Genomic DNA, 20292 nt, shown 5'->3' on the forward strand with positions numbered 1-20292 from the left:
TTTACAAAGTAATAAATACAATTCCTTCTCTGTCACCACATCTTGAGCCCCTTTTTAGTGCCATATGTTATCCCACATCTGCATCTCCTGACACTTCCCTCCTTTGGGAACTGTGGTTCTTAGTGTCTAGTCTAGAACTGCAAGGACCTACTCAGCTCCTTCTCTACCATGGCTAAAGCCACAGGCACTCTGCTTTAAACCTATAGAACCTCAGGCAGTCCCTTCAAACTCCATCTTCCAGCCATACTCAGGAACAAGTTCCCTCTGTGTTATGGTTCATTTCCTTCTCCCCTCCCTCCCTCTTTCTTTTCCTCCCTCCCTTCCTTTCTTCTTTTATTCATTTAAAATATATTTATTATGACCCTCCTCTATGTGTCAGGCCTGTGTTATATACTGCATATACATAGGTAACAGAGACAGACATGGTTCCTGCCCCTGTGGGTCCTGAGTCTAATGAAAGATGATTAGTGTATAACTGGGCACTAATACTATGAGGGCAGTGCTATGATGATGGAAGTTTAGACTGCTTTGGGAAGGGCTTTTAAATCAGTTTTGGAGAGGATAGAGGAAGGCTTACCAAAAAAGGTTATATATAAACAAAAGTCTGAGATATGAGAAGGCAGGCAAGGAGGAGCCAGGGATAGGATTGTAGGTAGAGGGAACAACTTGTTTAAAAGCTCCAGACTGGCAAGACAAAAGTGGAGGAAAGAAAGCAGAGCCCAGATCATTTAGGGCCTTATAGGCCTCCTTAAGGAATTTGAGCTCTGTCCTGAAGGCAGTGGGAAGCAGTTAGAAGAATTTTGGACAGAATTAACCTGAGCAGATTTGCATTTTAGAAGCCTCCCTTGCCTGCAGAATGAAAAAAAATGAATTGGAGGTGGGTCAAGACTAAAGCCTGGGAGACTAGTTAAACTAGGCTAGTGATGATGAGAGCCTAAGTCAACATCTTTTCTAGTTATTGACGAAGTTCACCATTTTGCACAGACCTTTGGTTAAGACACACTCTTTAAATTTTCTATTTAGCATTTCACCTCTTTGACTCTCAATACTAGCTCTAAAGCCAAAACCAAACCCATTGCCATCGAATCGATTCTGACTCATAACAAGCCTATAGGACAGCGTGGAACTGCCCCGTAGGGTTTCCAAGGCTGTAAATCTTCATGGAAGCAGACTGCCAAATCTTTCTCCCATGGAGTGGCTGATGGGTTCGAACCATCAACCTTTCAGTTAGCCCCTGGGTGTTTAAGCGCTGCACCACCAGGGCTCCTCAATACTACCTCTAGCTCCCTAAAATCCAGGCCGCTCAGAGCTCTGGACCTCCTCCTTTCCCAGGAAGAGAGTTCAAATAAGACCACGATATAAAGGACGTACCTCAGCAGGTGTGATGGGATGAACACGCTCCTCTTGTCTTTATGACCTTATGCCAGAGTCACTTGATTAGAAGAATACAAGGACCTTATAAAGAGATTAACTCCCTTGAAAGATACTGTTTAGTGTAAGATACTGGCTTTAGAGTTTAATTGCCGATGCCTTCGTGTCGTTTTGACGAGATAGTGGTGAAGCACAGAGTTTTTTTACTAGCAACCAAGATGGCAAGCTGTCTCCCTTGAGCAAGGCTGCCATCTATGTCAGCAGGGATTCTGTTGGACTGGGATGTAATAGAAACCTTTTTTTTTTTTTTTTTTTTGGTGCGATGAGCATTTGAAGAACACATTCCAATTTGGCAGAAAGAGAGGAGTCCAGTTTTCTTTTCAATCTTTAAATTTGTATCTGTTGGTTCCATTTGGTTTGTTTGTGTTGAACTACCATTTGGCTCAGTTTCTTCTAATTGACACTTCAGAGCAAATTGCCTTTGATCTGAAATTTTTCTCACTTATGATATACACTTTACCATCTCAATAAGCCAAACAGAATTTTGTTCCAGAGACTTGTGTATTGCTGACAATATTAAATGAGGGTTTGATGTGAAAGGGGGGCAGGTAGGAAGTATGGGTCTCCCTGCACAAGAGATAGAAGAGCAATGAATCTGGAGACCTGAAGTTCCAGTTCTGTTTGGATTATTATACCTGGGTCTCCTTTGCTAGCATTTTCTCCACACAGCCACTTCCTGTCTGCACGGAAGTCCAGGGGGAGTGGGACACCAACCAGTCTCCACAGTGGCAGTAACAAAGGAGAATTCTTGTCCTATTGAAACGTATTTGTTTGTCTGTGTTTTCTTCCCTTCTTACCAGCTGGAGTCTCCCTGCCTTCTTTCCTCTTTTCAGTCTTGACTTCCTAAGCTGTTCAGCATGAGGTGGCCAAATGTTGTGCTTTTGATCATGTCTTTTCCTTGCCCCAGACTTTGTTGTGCAGTTGTCCTGCTAATTAGCAGTAATTAAAAAGCTGCGATTTATTTAAAGTATGCTATGGACAGAGTGCTTTCTAGATATTCTCATTGAAGCCCCATGCAAACCTTAGATGATGTAGTTATTATCCCATTTGTGAAATGAGGAAATTAATGCTCCGAGAGATTAACTTGCCCTAGACCCCTCAGCTGTTAAGTGGCAGAGCTAGGGTTTGAATCTAGTTAGGCTTCAGGGCCCATTCCCCAATCACCATTGGGATTACCTCCAGGACCAGCACCCTTCTCTCTGTGACCATGTACGAAAGCCAAGAGGATTCACGCATAATCCTCAAAGGATTGCTTTGGTCTTGTTCCTCTAACATAGATGTTCTTACTTTCTTTGACGTTGAATTCCTGTGGCCTCTATTTTCTGCAAGCTACTACTTCTCTTCTTAGCCTCTGTCATTATAAAGATATATTTCTTCATCCTTCATCCTCACACAATGTCCTCTGAGGGTCAGCAGCAGAAGAGGTGCTTTTAGACTCACTGGGAGGCAGGAAAACAAGCCGTCCTTTGACCCCACAGAATAGCTGCCTGTTGCCTCTCCGTAGGACAGTTTATGCCTCAAATCCGTGATACACAGTCATATAGATAGGATTCGTGGAGGGTGTGGAGGAAAAAAAGTCCTGATGTGTAGAACAAGGCTCTTAACCGCTGTGGGGTCATCTTTTAGGAGGGTGTCTTTGAAGCCCAGAGTGATTTTTTTTTTTCCCAAGCAAAAAAAGCAATTTACACTTTTGGCAGCAATTTTCTGTCTTCTCTGTGCTATTATGGGAGATCTTCTGTTCTCTCCATCACAGACTGGCTTCTTCTTGACTCCTTCCGGAGCCTGCTGAGAAGTAATATATATTCAAGGAGGGGGGTGGCAGTGGGATCTGCTGCCTTGAAAACTATTGTGTAGTGGGAGAAAGTCAGAGAGGGAAAGACCCTTAAACTCTTGTGCTCAAAGGAGAAGGAGCAAGATCAATACTAAATTTTGATTTGCCACTGAGGTTTTCTGTGATTTTTTTTTGAGTAAGAGGAAAATGGCTTTCTAATAGTAACAGCCATACTTGGGACGTCTGTAGAATTTTTTATCTTCAGAGCTGGCTCTTATTCAAGCAAAAAGCTCCTGCTGAGAAAGATCAGTGTGAATCTGGCCCATGCTTTTTCAGTGATCAAACAGGAAGCATGTTCAGAAGGAGTCAGCGCTGAACAGGAGTCAGCAGATCCTTTTCTTGGTTCTGCCTGTGACTGACTGTGTGACCCTGGGCAAGTCATTTAACCTCTTTGTACTCTGTTTTTATTTCCCTGTAAATCCTAGCCTTGCCCCTCCCCCGCTACACATACACATACCTGGTTTTGGAGAATAAAATTTTGAGGACGGCAACAAGTCTTGTATCAAATATAGAGTGAAAAAAATCTGCCTTATAGATTCTGAAATTTGGTAGATTTTTTTTTTAATCTCAATTTTGATTCTTTAAAAATTATCTGTATGCTAGGCAGTGTTTTTTCTCCTCTAAAATAATAACCATATGTTCTTAGATATGGCATTTCTATTTCTGATCACCTAGCTTTTAGAGAGAAGAGAGGACTAAGTCAGAGATACACTCGGTTTCTTTTGTTCTCTGATTGCAAATTCATGGTTTGGTTGTTGCATTGTCTTCATTTCATGAGGCTTAACTGGAAGCCAGGAGCCCTGTTGGCACAGTGGTTAAGTGCTGGGCTGCTAATCGAAAGGTCAGCCGTTTGAACCCACCAGCTGCTCTGTGGGAGAAAGATGTTGTGGTCTGCTTCTATAAAGATTTCAGCTTTGGAAACTTTATCGGGCTGTTCTACTCTGCCCTATAGAGTCACTATGAGTCAAAATCAACTTGATGGCAATGGGTTTGGTTTTGGTTTAGCTAGAAGCCAAAGGAAATGGCTCTGATACTTGTGACATGGAGTGGGACTATCAAGGCTGCTTATTATGCAGAGTGGGATTCCAACATCTAAGTTCGACTTCAGCATAGAGTCCCTTAACTGTCACATTTCTGTGTCGTGGAGCCTGAGCTGTTCGTTGTTTTCCCAGGCTGATATGGATTGTTTATCCCCTACTTCAACCAGATGAAGGATGAAGCAGTGCATGCACTGTGCTGCCTGTCTGTAGCAAAAGCAAGTCTCCTTGCTAAAGTAATTGATTTTCAGATATTTGCCTATGAGAGTCACAACTTTATTTTATTTTGTGCATGTTGGTGCATAACCAGGGAATCCATTTGCAACTGGAAAATTTAGCTGATGTGCCTCTAGCTTATTGCATCTGCCTAACACTGGAAATGCTGGCTAGGAGCAGCATACACCTGCCTGCCTTTTCTGACTTCATAATGCCAAGAAAAAAGGCCCAACAGGAAGAGGGCCTGGACATCACTTTGCATGCTGTGGTTCTACTCTAAAAACTTTTGTTTGCCATTCAGTGCAGTAGTTATGATGCTTGGCAGGCTACCCGTGTTTATATCTTTGACTTTAGAGATTATTAGGATAACATTTGCCACTAGGAGCTCTGTTCCCTAATCAAGCAGGAAAGATTGCAAAGAAATTATTTTATCAATTTGTTTAGCAATTATTTTTGAGTGCCTACTGTGTGCCAGGCCCTGTGCTAGGCCTCGGGGATATGAAGATTATTTCTGCATGTAAAGATCTCAGAGTCTGGTTTAAAAGAGAGAGCTAAATAAGCAATTATAATTTCATATTTAATTGCAATAGCATTATAAGTTATAAATAAGCGTTTATTGAGTGCCAACTATGTGCTAGGAAATACTTTAAACATTTACATGTATTATCTTGTTTATTTCTCATTACAGTCCTAATAAGTGGTTAGTATATTATCTTCACTTCTATTTGAGATGAGAAAATGGAATTGGAGAGAGGTTATGCATACACAAAGTCACATAGCTAAAAATGGTAAAGTTGACGTTCAAACTCAAGTAGTCTGACTCCAGAGTGTGGGCTCTTAGCCACTGCACTATACTGACTCTTTATGTTAAGGTTATTGGATATAGAGTAGGATATTACTGACTTAGAATAGGGAATCAGAAAAGATAACATTTGTTCTGGACCCTGAAGGGGTAGGCTTTTCTATATGGAAAGGATAAAATGGCAACCCAAGCAAAGACACCAGCATGTATAAAATGCTCAGAGGAGTAAAAACTTATGTGCTGTGTGGGGAGTAACTGTGTGACTGGACTGTGGCAGCAGATGAGGCTAAAAGGCAGGCTGAGTCCATTTTGCAAAGGGTCTCGTATGCCACGTTAAGGAACCAAAGGTTCATGCCGTATCCTGTCGGACTTTACTTCTTGACTGCAGCGTTGTCCCATTTGTATAAGAAATGGACAGACTTCTGAATTTTATGGGCTTCCTCCTCTAGTCACATTCCAGGATTTGTTATGGGAAAAAGGTTTGCTTTTCTTGTGCCTCAGTTTCTCCATGAAAATAGCACATCTTTTTACACTTAAAGGACAAATACGCTATGAAGTGTTGAAAGTATTCTCCTTTTAGGTTGAAAAACAAGCAACTGAAATAAAGCAATTGTAAAAGTAAATTGTCCGTTTGATTTGTATCCTATTTTGATAGTTCCTGCCTTCCTCTAACTTAGAATCAAGTTCAGAAGGTAGTTATCTAGTTCCTTCTAAATTAATGGAGAAAAGAAAGACTAAAGCACCAGCATTTCCCCAGAAGACTTAAGGCTGTAGATGATTTACCTAAAAGCTAGTCAAAGAATTAAATTGATATGAAGAAATGCCACATTGGTGCCTGAGTTTGATTTGCTCCTAAGGGGTCTGACTGGAGCCTAGTTGTCTTCTTCCTCATTTGTATTTATAGCCGTTTAGACTGGCACTAAGCATAATAGATATTTGGAAGTCACAAAACTCCAGCCTGTGTTTTAAGAATAACTAAATTTGATGTCCTTGGTGCTGTTCCCCTAACCTGTGGGCAGCAACAGCAAAATTGTTGAATTGTTGTTAGTGGCTCTTTTTCATTTTAGGAGAAACCTGCTGGTCTCCTGCATCTTTTTGCCTTCTCCCAGGTAGAGGCAGGCAAGAGGTCAATAATTCCATTTTCCGAACAGCTTCCAAGGGGTCCTTCCCTTTTCTTTGTAAGCTCTGTTTGTCCGAACTGCATTCACCTCTTTATCCAGAGACCCGCAGCAGGCATCTGTAACAGATGCTAGGAGTACAGGCTGGTGGGTTTTTTTTTCTTTTTCAAGATGGTGTAAAGTTGAGAATCAATAAGTGTAAGTCTCCTTAAAATTAGAGTTGCAGGAAGGTGGCTTCAAAGACTGAGATAAAACCGGGGTACCCTAAATGGTGAGGTCCTTGCCAAGTGCCAATATTCATGTGCCTGTACTTGTGTAGATGCAGGACCTGGACATGAGTGGTTGCAGGTTCGTAAAAGAAATACTTTCTTACCCAAAACTAGGAGGGGCTTTGGGGAAGAAAGACACTTACGTATACAAATGCCTCATTCCTCCCACTGCTTAGCACCACCACAAATTGTTCCCTCTAGGTTGCAGTGTAGTTGTAAAATGGAAAAGCATTTTGTTTCCTTGGTGAGTACATGTCTCTTAGCCTCTGGTTCCATCAATTCTATTAAAGGAAAGTGAGACTGAGCATGAGAAAAACAGTACAGAGTGGGAGGAGCTGACAGAATCACAGTGAAGGCAGGGAGGGAAGCATTTCTCAGCTGCTCCTGGCTGTTGTTCTTGGTTTAGATGCTGTTGGGCAGTGTGCCATTTTATCCCACCTGCAAAGATACTGTCACTCAGACAAGGACCAGTCAAAACTAACTGAGCTGCCAACTTTGTCCTTACTTTCAGGATTAAGACCTAAATAACAGTAATAATGATACCTGCCTGTGTGTTGACCACTAAGTGTGAGCTAGACCTGAGTATATTAGGTCTTTAAAGCCTTAAAACAATTCTGTGAGGTATAGGTATTCTAATCCCCCTTTTTGCATATGAGAAAATTGAGGTTATAAGAGGGTAAGTGACTAAGCTGTGGTTACACAGTCAAGGTGGCTCAGCCAGGATTCAAAACCAGATACATCAGGCTTAAAAGTCTCTGCTTCAACCAGTAGACTATACTGCCTTTGTCAGGAGATGGAAGACTTAAATATTTCAACATCTTGGGTGGGAGTAAGTGAAGCTGATGGATGAGATTGTGACAAGCCAACACGGATTTGGCATTTCTATCAGAAATAGATTTTCATTTTCTTTGTTGAATGCCAACAAGCAGTTTATCTGAAAAGAAAGTTGACGTGGGGCTTGCCAGAAAAGTGCCTGAGGTGGAATGAACAGGAACTTTTCTCCCCAGACAGGTAAACATTAGTTTACTCTCCCTGGCTTTTGTGGAGCCAGCAACTGCCATCACCTCTTCTGAAAGAGCCACTGTTCACCCAGTGGCAGGTGCAGGCCAATTGTTGTCATGGCAACAGTAGGAGAGGCAAGCAGTTTAATTCTAGAACTGATAATTAACTGGGGGTGGGATGGGGGTGGGGAGAGAAATGGGGGGATAATTGTTACAGGAGGGAAAACTTAGCAATTACCAACAAGCTGCATAGATGAAAAGGCCAGGCACAGATGCTTCTGCCCAGCATGCCCTTAGCATTCGGTGCTTATCCCCTCTGATTAGGAATTTTTGATAAACTAAAATGAAGGGTTGAGTCCCCCAGCCAACCAAGTCTTTTTAAGGAACCACATGAGGAAAGAGGGATGTTGCATAGGCTGTGAGAAGAAATACAGGGGGCCAGATTAATGACTCCCCTCAAATGATACCACCCAGCCAGAAGCAACCCAGAAATGCTGTCTAAATTCTCTGCGGGAAGAATTCCTGCTTGGAGATAAAGCAGGACCCACAAAACATACCCATTGTGAAGTTGCTACTTTCATGGATAGAATGGGGGAGAGTGGCTTATCAGAAAGAAAATAAAAGGAAGACTTACAGAGGTGATGAACTTGTTTTTTAAGTATTTGAGCATTGTGGCTGTTAATTTATCAACCCCTCTGAGATTGTAGTAATGAAAGTAGCTAAGCACACCACATGGGTTATCTATCTCATTTAGTCCTCACAACATCCTAGGAGGAAGGTACTATTATTATTCTCACGTCAGACTCGGAGATGTTCAGCCTTTTGCCCAAGGTTACAGAGCTAGTAAGTCAATGTATTGAATCCTGTTATCCTATTGATTTGCAGTTATAAAATATAACCTATACTACTCTGTAGGGAAATCATAGTTTCAAACTAGAACAAAATAAGACTTAAATTGTTATAATTGGTTTATACTAAAAAGGAAAATAACATTTTTCTGGTAAAATAAGGTAAGCTACAAAACAAAAAATACTGAATGGATATTGGAGAATGTCCTATTGTGCTTTTGAGTCCTATCAGGTTCATAACTCAAGATTAGCCCTACATCCTCAGCCCTGATCAGGCGAGTGAGTGTGAATCATGGTTCCTTCATAACATAGTTCTATAGCTCAGGGTGGGTCAGGTCTTGGAAGAGAAGATGGCTTGGTAACATTACACAATGCAAAGAGACTGTCCCCTCCTCTAATTTTCTGTTTTAACCAAACTTCCATGATATATATATTTTTCATGGAAAAAATGCCATCTGTATAGTAAGACTTCCCTGTATGTCACTGTGTGTACATGTGTGTGTATGTGTGTGAGAGAGAAAGACAGAAAGAGAAAGAAAGATTGATTGATTTAAAACAGTGAATCTCAGTGGGAGGGGAGACATAGCATTCATTCAGTGGTGTTTACTTCGTTCCAGGCATTGTCTTTAGGGCTAGGGACATAGTTGTAAACAAAATATTCAAGGCCTTTGCCTTCAAAGAACTTACATTCTAAAATCTCAAGTAGGGATTGAAGAATGTTGGTGGTACATAATTTAAAAACACATTTTAAAGAGACCCATTGATCCTTCTTTTAATACCTAGTATAGAAAATAAAACTTTCCCAGTACTTTGGCTGTAGAAAAACATGCAGGAGATAGAATAAGAGTATGGTGTAGGTTGATACTTAAAACTATTAGCTTCCCCTCGATTTTCCAGAAGTTTGACAAACCAGTAAGTTGATGTTACCTTTGTAAAGGAAACAATATCAAAATTTGGGAGCTCGACTGACACAATAATGATACTGGAAAATGTAATTTTGCCTGCAGAATAGAGATGGGATTATTTCAAGGAGATCTCATTAATGTGCTGTTCATCAACAAAGAGCTGTGTAACCTCTGTCTTATTAGATTAGTGCAGGGTCATGATGCAAAAGGCTGTTGGAATAATTCTCAGTCTTTTGTTCTAAGAAAATAAATTAAGTACTGTCTAAAAGTCTAGATACAGAAATTGAAATCATTGAAGACAGAAAAGCAGTGTGGCCACTCGTTCTGAAATCTCCATGACCCTCCTGTCATTTCTGCGATTCTCTCCTTTATCCATTTATTTAACAAGCTTTATCAAGTGTCTACTCTATGCCAGGCTGTGCTAGATGTTGGAGCTACAGTAGAAAGCAAAGCTAGACACAATCCTGGCTTTCATGGAGCTTACCATAATAGTGATGGTTTTTTCTTCATATTTCAGGGGCATACCTCTGTTCTGTGCCTGCTCAACTCTTTGCAACCTTAAAGACTGAGCAGCCTACTAAACAGATGCGTGTCATGTGTAGTTACAAATGACAATCCCCCGATGCAGAGTTTCCTAGGCATATTAGGTCAAACACTAGTTATTGAGTTGCTCTTCTAAACTAAGGTTCCATGGTCTAATATGTTCAGAAAATGCTTCTTATTTTACGTGTCTCTTGGAGTTCCACAAGTACCATAGTATAAGAAAGGTTTTGAGCAGCCTTGTGATAATGAAACTTTTTTTATTTTGTTTAATCAAGCATTCCCAAACTTATGAACATAAGAATCTTTTAATGCATGACACATAAATAATCTTTAGAACAGTGTTCCTCAACATACATGTTGGGGAATGCTGCACATTCTCCACCAGATGTTGGGACATGATCCAGAGAAAGAGTATAAGGAATGTAAGGCAATATAGTATGAGTCCATATCTCCTCAGTTTGAAGTATTCTCATTGTAATTTGCTTAAAATAACTGGGACTCCTGAACTATTTCTCTACTATTGATATAATTTATTTCCAACACAATTGGAAATGTAGCTATTGGGAGTACAGATAATGAAGCTGATACACACTCCTTGGAAAAAAAAGTCCTAGAGAGGGTCACTGGGAGATTTAAAAAAATTGTCTGCGTACCACTGTATACCAAGCACCTAGTGCATTGCTTAATACTGAGTAGATCCTCAAATACTGTTTGAATTAATGAGTGAATCAACCAGTCAGTCGATGAAAAGACACATTACTAAATGTAAAACAATGGCAATTTTGTCTCATGACATTATCTCTCACATCTGATAGTTTTCACATGCTTATCACATGTAGGGAGGAGCCAAGAAAATAATATATATAAAAGTATTTTGCAGACTGTTAACTACTACATCTAAGGAGTAGTTCCATTATTTTTCACTAATGATCATGGAAGTGCTCAGTGTTCTATATGTCAGAAATTTCCCTGATATGAGCAGCCTATAATACCAAATGGATTATACACCAGAACCACAGTATTCAGACTTAAGGCCAAGAGAGGAGTACAATGAGACCGGATGTCAGGTTTTCAAAAGGAACCTTTCTGTCATCTAGGAACAATAGTACCCTCTTTATATAGGAGCCCTGGTGGTGCAGTGGTTAAGAGCTCGGCTGCCAAGCAAAAGGTCAGCAGTTCAAATCCACCAGCTGTTCCTTGGAAACCCTATGGGGCAGTCCTACTCTGTCCTGTAGGGTTGCTATGAGTTGGAATTGACTCAACAGCAACGAGTTTGTTTGTTTGTTTTGGTCTGTGTATGTGAATGATAATATATAAGAAATGAAGTAAGAAATATAAATGATGGTCTATGTCCTTTAAAAGTATAAAGCATTAAACAAGTGAAATAAGATTGGATAATATAAAATTAAGTCTTTTTATAAAAATATGTGTTAACAGTATAGGGAGAGCAGTTAGGGTCATATAACAATGTATGTATAAATTTTTGTATGAAAGCCTAACTTGAATTGTAAACTTCCATTTAAAGTATAACAATAAATTTAAAAAAAAATCTGTTAAGACATAATTGTATTTACAACGTGAGGTTTAAATGAGTCATCTAAACAAACATTACCAGAAATAACAAAGGAAACAAGAAAATTGACCTTGATCCAAACATGTTTACAATTGACAATGTGTACACAAACACTTCCTTATTCTAACAGTCCTGAGAGGCGGTTTTTGCTGTCTCCATATTGTGGACGAGGAAATTGAATCCAGATAAGTGATTTGTCCAAGGTTGCCCAGCTATAACTGTAGGTGACAAGAGTCAGGACTTGAAGGTAAGGACTTCTAGTTCTGCATACTATGCCTTTACTCTCATTGCTACTTCTGTTCAAAATATAACTCTTGTTTTCTCCTCTCTGCCTAACACTCTTCTGTCCCTGACTTCTTCTTGATAAATGGCATCATGTTGTCTCAGGCCAGTAACCTAGGAGTTATGCTTAACATCTCTCTTTTCTTCACCTTCAGTATCCAATTAATCAGCAGATCCTGCCAGATTTACCCTCCAGTATACATCAAATCCAAGGACTTCTCACCACCTCCAGCCAGCATCTTGGTCCAAGAATTATCCTGCCTTCCTCCTGTTGCCATTCTTAGGCATCTCTCTTTCCTCTCCTCCCCCATTCCACTCTTCACGTAGAAGCCAGAGTTATCTTTTAGGATTCAAAGGAGATTGTGTAATTCTTCCATTCAGACACTCCAGATGAATCATATCATATCTAGAATTTGCTTCAGAATAGCTTGGGGGCAGGGGAGCCTATAAAATCATACAAGATGTGACTCCTGCCTACCTCTGCGTCCTCATACCTGCCCTCACCCCATCACTGACTTCAGCCATACTGCTTTCTTACTCTTCACCAAATGTACATGGAGTTCCTTCCTATCTCAGGGTCTTTGCCCTTGTGTTCCCTTCTGCCTGGAATGCCCTTTCCCAGACCTTCACGTGACTCATTGTCTCACTTTATCCAGGCCTCTGCTGAAATATTAACCTTTTAGACCTTAATTCCTTACCCTACTTTGGTTTTTCTGCATGTACTTGTCACTACGTGAAAATGTATCATGTATTTTTAAATTTCTTGTTTCTTTCTTTCTTCATCACTAAAAAAAGCCAGGGTAAAAACTTTGTCTTTTCACCATTGTATTTTCATTGCCTAAAACATAATAGACACTCAGTAGATTTTTGAATGAATAGGTACCTATGCAAACTCCATTTTCTAAGTTGTGAAGAAGTATCTGGTCTGGAATAGGAAAACCCTAGGTTCACTTGATCACATTCTCCATCTATCACCTTATGAATTTAGGAAGTTGTTTGTGATTCTGCTTTTGTTATCCACAGAATTGGAGATAAGATAGAATTTTAGGGGGATTAAATGAGGACATGTGCTTGAGTCCTTCGAAAATAGTAAGGTGTTGTATACATGGAAGAGAAAGAAAGCATGTATACGACTTTCAGAGCCTGTTTCTCCTCAAGGACAGCACTTGAGACAGGGAATGTATAGAAATCCATTTCTTCAGTGTTTCTCTGCAGCGCTATACCCTTACAACTTGCAGAGACGCTATTCTGGCAATCTTAAAATCCTAAGCCTACGCCCTCTTGTTCGTACCCATACCCAGGCCCAAAGAACAATTTGCCCAAGCCACATGGCTCCCAGATGAGTATGAGAAATAATGCTTATGCATCATAATTTTTGCTAAGAACCAAGTAATATTAGTTTTAGGGGCAGTTCACTTAGGCAGGACTGCCATAATGATAGGAAAGTTTTCTCTTGATTATTCACAGACAGCCTTGTTTTTTTTCTCAGAACATGCCAGGCTGTGTTTAAATAAATGAGTAATGTTGTTTGTCGTTACTCAAACCAGTTCTACCCTAATGCTGTTTGGAATGAGAAAACCTCTTCCCATGCAACCGCCGGATTGATTCAAAGGAACTGACCCTCCTGTCTTGAGCAGTGTAACCCCCAGATGGGCACGATTCCTTTCAGAGATTCATGTTGTTGTTAGTTGGTGTCTAGTCGATGTCGACTCATGGCCCACGTGTGCAGAGATTCATACTCTTTGCTGTCTTCTGCCCCTAGCCATTCAGCCTATGTGGTGGTCTTAGTAGTCCCAACCCCTCCTCCCCATACTTTGTCTAACGAGCCATCTTGTTTAGCCTCTGACCAATATAGTAACTTATACGAAAATACTTCTTTCTCAATAGAAGCTGACAGGTAATACAGTGAAAGTTCTAGTTGCTGTAAGTTGCATTGACACTTGTAGTACAGAGCAATGAAGTTCTTAGCAAATAAGTAAAATCTACTCGTGAGTATGGTGTTGTTTCATGGGAGATGGTTTCTTCATGAAGAGGAAGGGGTATACTATTCTTAGCACCTAACCTGCTGTTGCTTCTATCCCAGGTTGAAGGGAGGGAATGAAGGAAAGGGACTGTTATCTGCTTCTGGAGACAACATGATGGCTGAGCCATATTGTAGTACCAAGAGGAGTTTCAGTAAATGAAACAGTGGCTCTCAGATGTGGGGCTAAAAGAATCATGCCTTCCAGCCTCCATTTTGGTCCTTTTCTGAAGTGAGTCAGATTACAAATGTTGATTCTATGTTGAAATAATAAATGGGGGGAAAATAACTGGTTTCCTGTGATAGTAGTAAGAATAATAATTAAAATTATAAATAATAGAATCCATTTACTGAATACTTACTAAGTGCCTAGTAATAAGTCCTAAGCACTTTATACATGAGTCTTGGCCTGGAACTTGAAGCTTTGTGTTACTGATAATCTTTCAGTTGCATAAAAGAGAGGCATGCTAATATTACCTTAGTTAAAGGGAAGCTACTGTAAGAATCCTCAGGTGAGTAAAGAGGGTGGGGAACAGTCTTAGCTTCCTTACAGGCCTCATGGAAACATCATTCAGGACCCAGTGTCACGCTGATGGGCAGTGTCCATGCTGTGCCTTCAGCAGCAGCTTCTTTTGCTACCACTCTAGTGCTCCTTATTGTGGAGACTCAGCTCTCTGAATTTTGTTACCTATACAACTCCTACCTTTCCTTCAAAGTCCCACTTAATTCCCTCTTCTTCCATGAATTCTTCTTTGATCCTCCAGTCTTTATAGTTCATGTTTGGACTTAACTACTTTCTTCTCTATTTTGTAATTATGTGTATGCTATGTCACACCAACAATATGTGAACTTCTGAATGGCAGCATATGTGTTTGATTTTTCTTTGTTTCCTAAACGCGTGTTAGTCTGTCCTATTTATTATATGCAGGATATATACATGTGTAGTACTTTTCCCTGTTCCACCTGTGGGCATTCCTTAGATGATAATGATCTTGGCTATACAGCCAACACTAATTGAGGGCATACTATATGCCAGGAAAAGTGTTACATGACATTACTCCATTTAATCATCAAAAAAACCCATGTGGGTAGATACTATTATCATCCCCATTTTCCAGATAAGGAAAATCAAACATACAAAGATAAAATATGGACTAAACCAAAGCTAAGAAATTTCATGATTACAACCGAACACATAAGGGACAGAGTAGCAGGGGCAGGGGTCTGGGGACCATGCTTTCAGGGGACATCTAGGTCAATTGGCATAACAAAGTTTATTAAGAGAATGTTCTGCATCCCACTTTGGTGAGTGGCATCTGGGGTCTTAAAAGCTAGTGAGTGACCATCTACGAAGCATCAGTTGGTCCCAACCCACCTGGAATAAAGGAGAATGAAGAACACCAAAGACACAAGGAAAGTATTAGCCCAAGAGACAGAAAGAGCCATGTAAACCAGAGACTTCATCAGTCTGAGACCAGAAGAACTAGATGGTATCCGGCTACCACAGTGACTGCTCTGACAGGGAACACAACAGAGAGTCCCTGATCGAGCAGGAGAAAAGTGGGGTGCAGACCTCAAATTCTAGTAAAAAGACCAGACTTAATGGTTTGATTGAGACTGGAGGGACCCTGGAAGATGTGGCCCCCAGGCTCTCTGTTAGCCCGAAACTAAAACCATTCCCGAGGCCAACTCTTCAGACAAAGATTAGACTGGACTATGGGACATAAAATGATACTCACGAAGAGTGTGCTTCTTAGCTCAAATAGATACATGAGATTAAATGAGCAGCTCTCATCCGGAGGCAAGGTGAGAAGGCAGAGAGGGTCAGGAGCTGGTTGAATGGACACGGGAAATCCAAGATGGAAAGGAAGAGTGTGCTGTCACAGTATAGGGAGAGCAAGCAGGGTCACAAAACAATGTATGTATAAATTTTTGTATGAGAGACTAACTTGAATTGTAAACTTTCACTTAAAGCACAACAATAAAAAGAGAAAAAAAAGATAAAATAATTTTCCCAATGTCACACATCTAGTAAATGATAGGGCCAGAGTTTGAACCAAAGCCATCTGGCTGCAGAGTCTGTATTCTTCCCTACCTCTCTCTGCAGCCTTCTCAAATCACCATTGTTGGCTTGCCCTGAAACAAATAAAGAAAAGTTCTCTCATGCATGTCTGATTGAAAGATGAGTTTTAATCTAGATATTCAAGGCTGATTTCTTTTCTCTTTTTGTTTAAAGCAGACTCACTTGCCCTGTCTGCTCTGTTTGAGCCTTCAGAGAAGGGAAGGAATGCTGCAAGGAAAGCCCAGGGGGAATAAACTGTGCCATCAGGGCTGTGGCAGAAGAGCACCTGGAGAAACGTGGGCAGTGCTCTTTTCCATGGTCTTGGCAAGTGGCAGCTTGCAGAGAGAGGTGCTTTCACGACAGTGGCTGCCCTCACAGCTTCAGACTCATGTACCTTGGACACAGTGAGATTGGGGAACGGCTGCCTCTCTCAGCCAGGGGTGGTGCAGGCTGCTGTTTGGAAGAGCAGGGTGTGAAATCACATTTATCGTCCTGAGACATTTCCCAAAATAAAAAGACTTTTTGTGCTGACTCCTGCTTTTCCAACTGTGGCCTGTTTCCTCTTCTTTTAAAACAATCTTTTCTACACAGCTGTTCTCTTCCTCCCCAGCTTTGAGTGATAGGGCTGACATCTTGGGAGAAAGAAAATGATCTCTTTCTTCAAAGGTTATGTCTCTGTCACACCCAGAAGTTGCTTAAACTTCAGTCTTTGCCTCTGGAGGTTTGAGGCAAGGTGAGGAGTGCCCAAGCCAGACTTCTGACTCCCTGTGGACTGAAAGAAAGAAGGGTCAGCTCTTAGCCCTGAATGAGCCAGAATCAGTCAGTGAATGAGTTTTTTACTGAGTCTCAACCAAGTGCTTAGACTTGTGGTGGGATGGAATCTTTGCCCTCTTAAGTTGCTTATAACCAAGGGTAAGTGATGGAGGATAGTCAAGATTATCATATACAACATAATCAGACAATAATGAGATAATAACGTAATTAAGATCCAAATTTTTTTTTTTAACTCTAGAAGTTGTAGGAGTTTTCAGAATCAGTGCAATGCAGTGGTTAAGGAATATGGCTTTGGGGTCAAAGGTTCTGGATTTGAATTCCAGCTTTACCACCTACTAGCTATGTAATCTTAGGCCTGCTATTTAAACTCTCTAGGCCTTGGTTTTCTCATCTCTAAAATGGGGGTAATAATAGTGTCTAAAATAAGGATGAAATGAGATGATTTATTCATTCAGTAAAAACATCTGTCAAGTGCCTTGTTTATGAGAGAGACTGTTCTAAGTGCTTGGGGTATGCAAATGACCCTGACATTGCAGTGGCTTACAGTAAATGTTTGTTTCTCTCACATACTACATGTTCATTATGGATTGGCTTTAGCTCTGCTCCCTTCCCGCTCATTCTAAGACCAAGGGTAAAAGAGCAACCTCTATGACGGACATACTGGCAGAGGGAAAAGAAGAATGGCAAACCATGCAACGCATTCCAGTAGAGCAGGGGATCACTGTTGGAGCAGAGTGAGGAGTGATTTCAGACAGGGAGATGACTCCTGGTGGCCCACTAGATGAGAAGACTGTTGCAGTGATTCAGATGAAAGATTTTGAAGTTCTGGACTTGGAGGAAACATAGATAGGAGACATGGAGAGGACTTAGGGTGTGCTTTATCTGCTGGATGAGAAGGATGGAACTAAATCAAGAGCCCTGGCTTCCAAGCCTAGCTCTGCCACTACTCAGCTATGAAAACTCAGACAAGTCACTGAATATCTCTGGGCTTGTGTTGGAACCTTTGTAAAATGAAAGGCCTGAGTTTGATGCGGGCCGTAAGGTTCTTTCCACCTCTACCCCTCTATGGCTCTAAGACTCCAAGATCTTTGTCGTGGGAGAAAAAGCACAGATGGGGGGTGGTGCTATTGGGAGGCAAGGTTGATTTGGAGAGAAAGATGTTATACCAACTCCTGTTCTGCATTTATCTCAGCCCAATGGTCTTTGCTCTTTGCCTTTTTTCATAGCCCTCACTTTCTCCTTGGCTCTGTTTTGAATCCAAAAAGGAGATAGAATTTATCATTCATCTCCAAAGTGGGGTGGTTGGGAACACATGGGACCTCAAGGTCATGGGGCTAATATAGCTTCTGCACAATTTTTTTCCAGTATGTTTTCTTATCCTGGCATTTTTATATGCTTCTTTCAGCATATTTGCATAATGATAATATCTTCACAAATGTGAGCCTAAGGAGTCTGTTTGGGGAGAAACCCTTTTCTCCTACCCCTGCATTTCCACAGAATCATAAACTTCTGCCAGCTCTTCCTCCTCCTCAAGAGCATGCTTCTGCCTCTCTTTCTACTCCTTTCTTACTTCTTCCAATGGAAGAGGAGAAACTGTCTGGCAAGAGTCTGGTAGTCATTTGGCTTCTCTTCTCTGTTGTGCACAATTAATGTGTTAACAATCACTGCACTGAAAAGACAGCACAGCTGCATCTTTCTTCTCTTTTGCTTTCTTGGATCACCTGACCTCAGGGAGGGTGAGACTTCCTTGCTCTTGTGGTCTTCATTGCATTAAGCAGACTGGGAAGGAGTTGCCTCTGATGGGCCCAGACAGGTGTTTGTTCCAACTTTTCCATCAGTGACTAGATAAGTAAATCAGGTCATTCCTTTTCTAGGATTCAGATTAATTTAGTGGAGGAGGTGGCAGGAGGCACCTACTTTAGCCTCAGATGCCAGTTTATCTTTGTCAGCACTGCACTTCGTTACTTGGGTCTCCATTAACAGAAGTAGTGCCTTGATCACGGTTTAGCTCCATAAATACCTAATCTCCCTGTTTGAAACTAGATAAGACAGTGAATAAATGACACCACAACCTTCAGCAGAATCCTTTCAACATCATATCATAGTTACAATGGCTTTCTATCCCCCTTCTTCAGCTTTGCCAGCAGGAAAGTGCAGTTATCAAAGAGGAGACTATTATTTGCCATGCCGCATAGGATGTAGTTTACAAAAGTTGAGTTGCCATCAACCAGTGTCTGGCTTGACACATAAACCATATTTCCAGAAGACTCAGTCCAGCTCTGTATCATGGCATTTTAGCCACTTCTGCTAAAATGCTGGGTTTGATACTTTTCTCAAATGGCTATTTTAGTTAAATGATTACTTTCACTTTTTGGTACTAAATTTATTGTACAGTATGAGCTCCCCAAAGATGAGAGTTGTACCTAATAGTTTTTGTTTTTTTTTAACCTCCATCCTCATCCCATATCCCACAGTGTTTTGGACTATAACTTTTTAACTGGCAGGTACCTAATAAATTCCTACATGATACCAAAAGATAGTGGTACTTCTTTGTTTTGTTTTTTACTAAAATTGACAAGCTAACTCAGTTGAAATGGTGAACCAATTTGTGAACATGGATGCAACCCCAGTTGACTCGTTTGAGAAAAAAAATTTAATCTTAATCATTGTTTCCAGGACCTCTCCCATGAAACAGAGCTAATGGGTATTAATTTATTCCACAGCATGTGTGCCAGACACTGTATGAGGCACGACACAGATAAAGAATAAACTATGGGCCCTGCTCTTAAGGCACTCGTAGTTCAGTTGAGAAATGAAACTCATGAGCAAAGAATTATAATATACCAGTAGGAGAACTCACAGAGAGAAATGTATTAAGTACTATAGAAGGCAGAGTAAAAAGTGACTAATTCTTAGGGAACCAGGGAAAGTTTCACAGACGTTGACCCATTCAGACCAGTTGCCTGAACAGAGCTGTACAACAGTAAGATGACTGGTGACAGCATGGAGAATAGACATCATAATAGTAAGCTCTGATAGGTACAAGGGGATTTTGTTTTGTTTTCTTGAATTTTTTTATTGTAGTTTAAATGAAGTTTACATTTCAAGTTAGTCTCCCATACAAAATTTTATACATACATTGTTATGTGACCCTAATTGGTCACCCCATTCTACGCACTCCTCCTTTCCGTCCCTGATTCCCCATGTCCATTCAACCAGCTCCTAACCCTCTCTGCCTTCCCATCTCACCTCTGGACAGCAGCTGCCCCTTTGGTCTCTTGTATCTACTTGAGCTAAGAGGCACACTCTTCACGAGTATCATTTTATGTCCCACAGTCCAGTGCAATCCCTATCTGAAGAGTTGGCCTTGGAAATTGTTTTAGTTCTGTGCTGATAGATAATCCAGGGGCCATGCTTTCCGGGGTACCTCCAGTCTCAGTCAGACCATTAAGTCTGGTCTTCTTACTAGATTTTGAGTTCTGCATCCCATCTTTCTGCTGCTCCATCAGGGACTCTCTGTTGTGTTCCCTGTCAGGGCGGTCATTGGTGGTAGCTGGGCACCATCTAGTTCTTCTGGTCT

The 20292-nt window shown here is 40.9% G+C and overlaps 1 protein-coding gene across 3 annotated transcripts in view; it reads left to right on the forward strand.

Moving 5' to 3' along the window:
- The window catches only part of TRIM44 (tripartite motif containing 44), a 139716-nt gene that overhangs the window by 60948 nt on the left and 58476 nt on the right, over nt 1-20292 (forward strand). Inside the window, exon 6 of one of the 3 annotated variants that reach the window (XR_002825251.1) lies at nt 16116-19754. The exons of the other annotated variants lie outside the window; for them this stretch is intronic. The gene's annotated coding sequence lies outside the window, so the exon portion shown is untranslated. Of the gene's footprint in view, nt 1-16115; nt 19755-20292 lie in introns of those variants that run through there. 3 annotated transcript variants of the gene reach the window in all.

The sequence above is a fragment of the Trichechus manatus genome, unplaced genomic scaffold, assembly GCF_000243295.1.
Source record: "Trichechus manatus latirostris isolate Lorelei unplaced genomic scaffold, TriManLat1.0 scaffold00006, whole genome shotgun sequence".
NCBI lineage: Eukaryota > Metazoa > Chordata > Mammalia > Sirenia > Trichechidae > Trichechus > Trichechus manatus.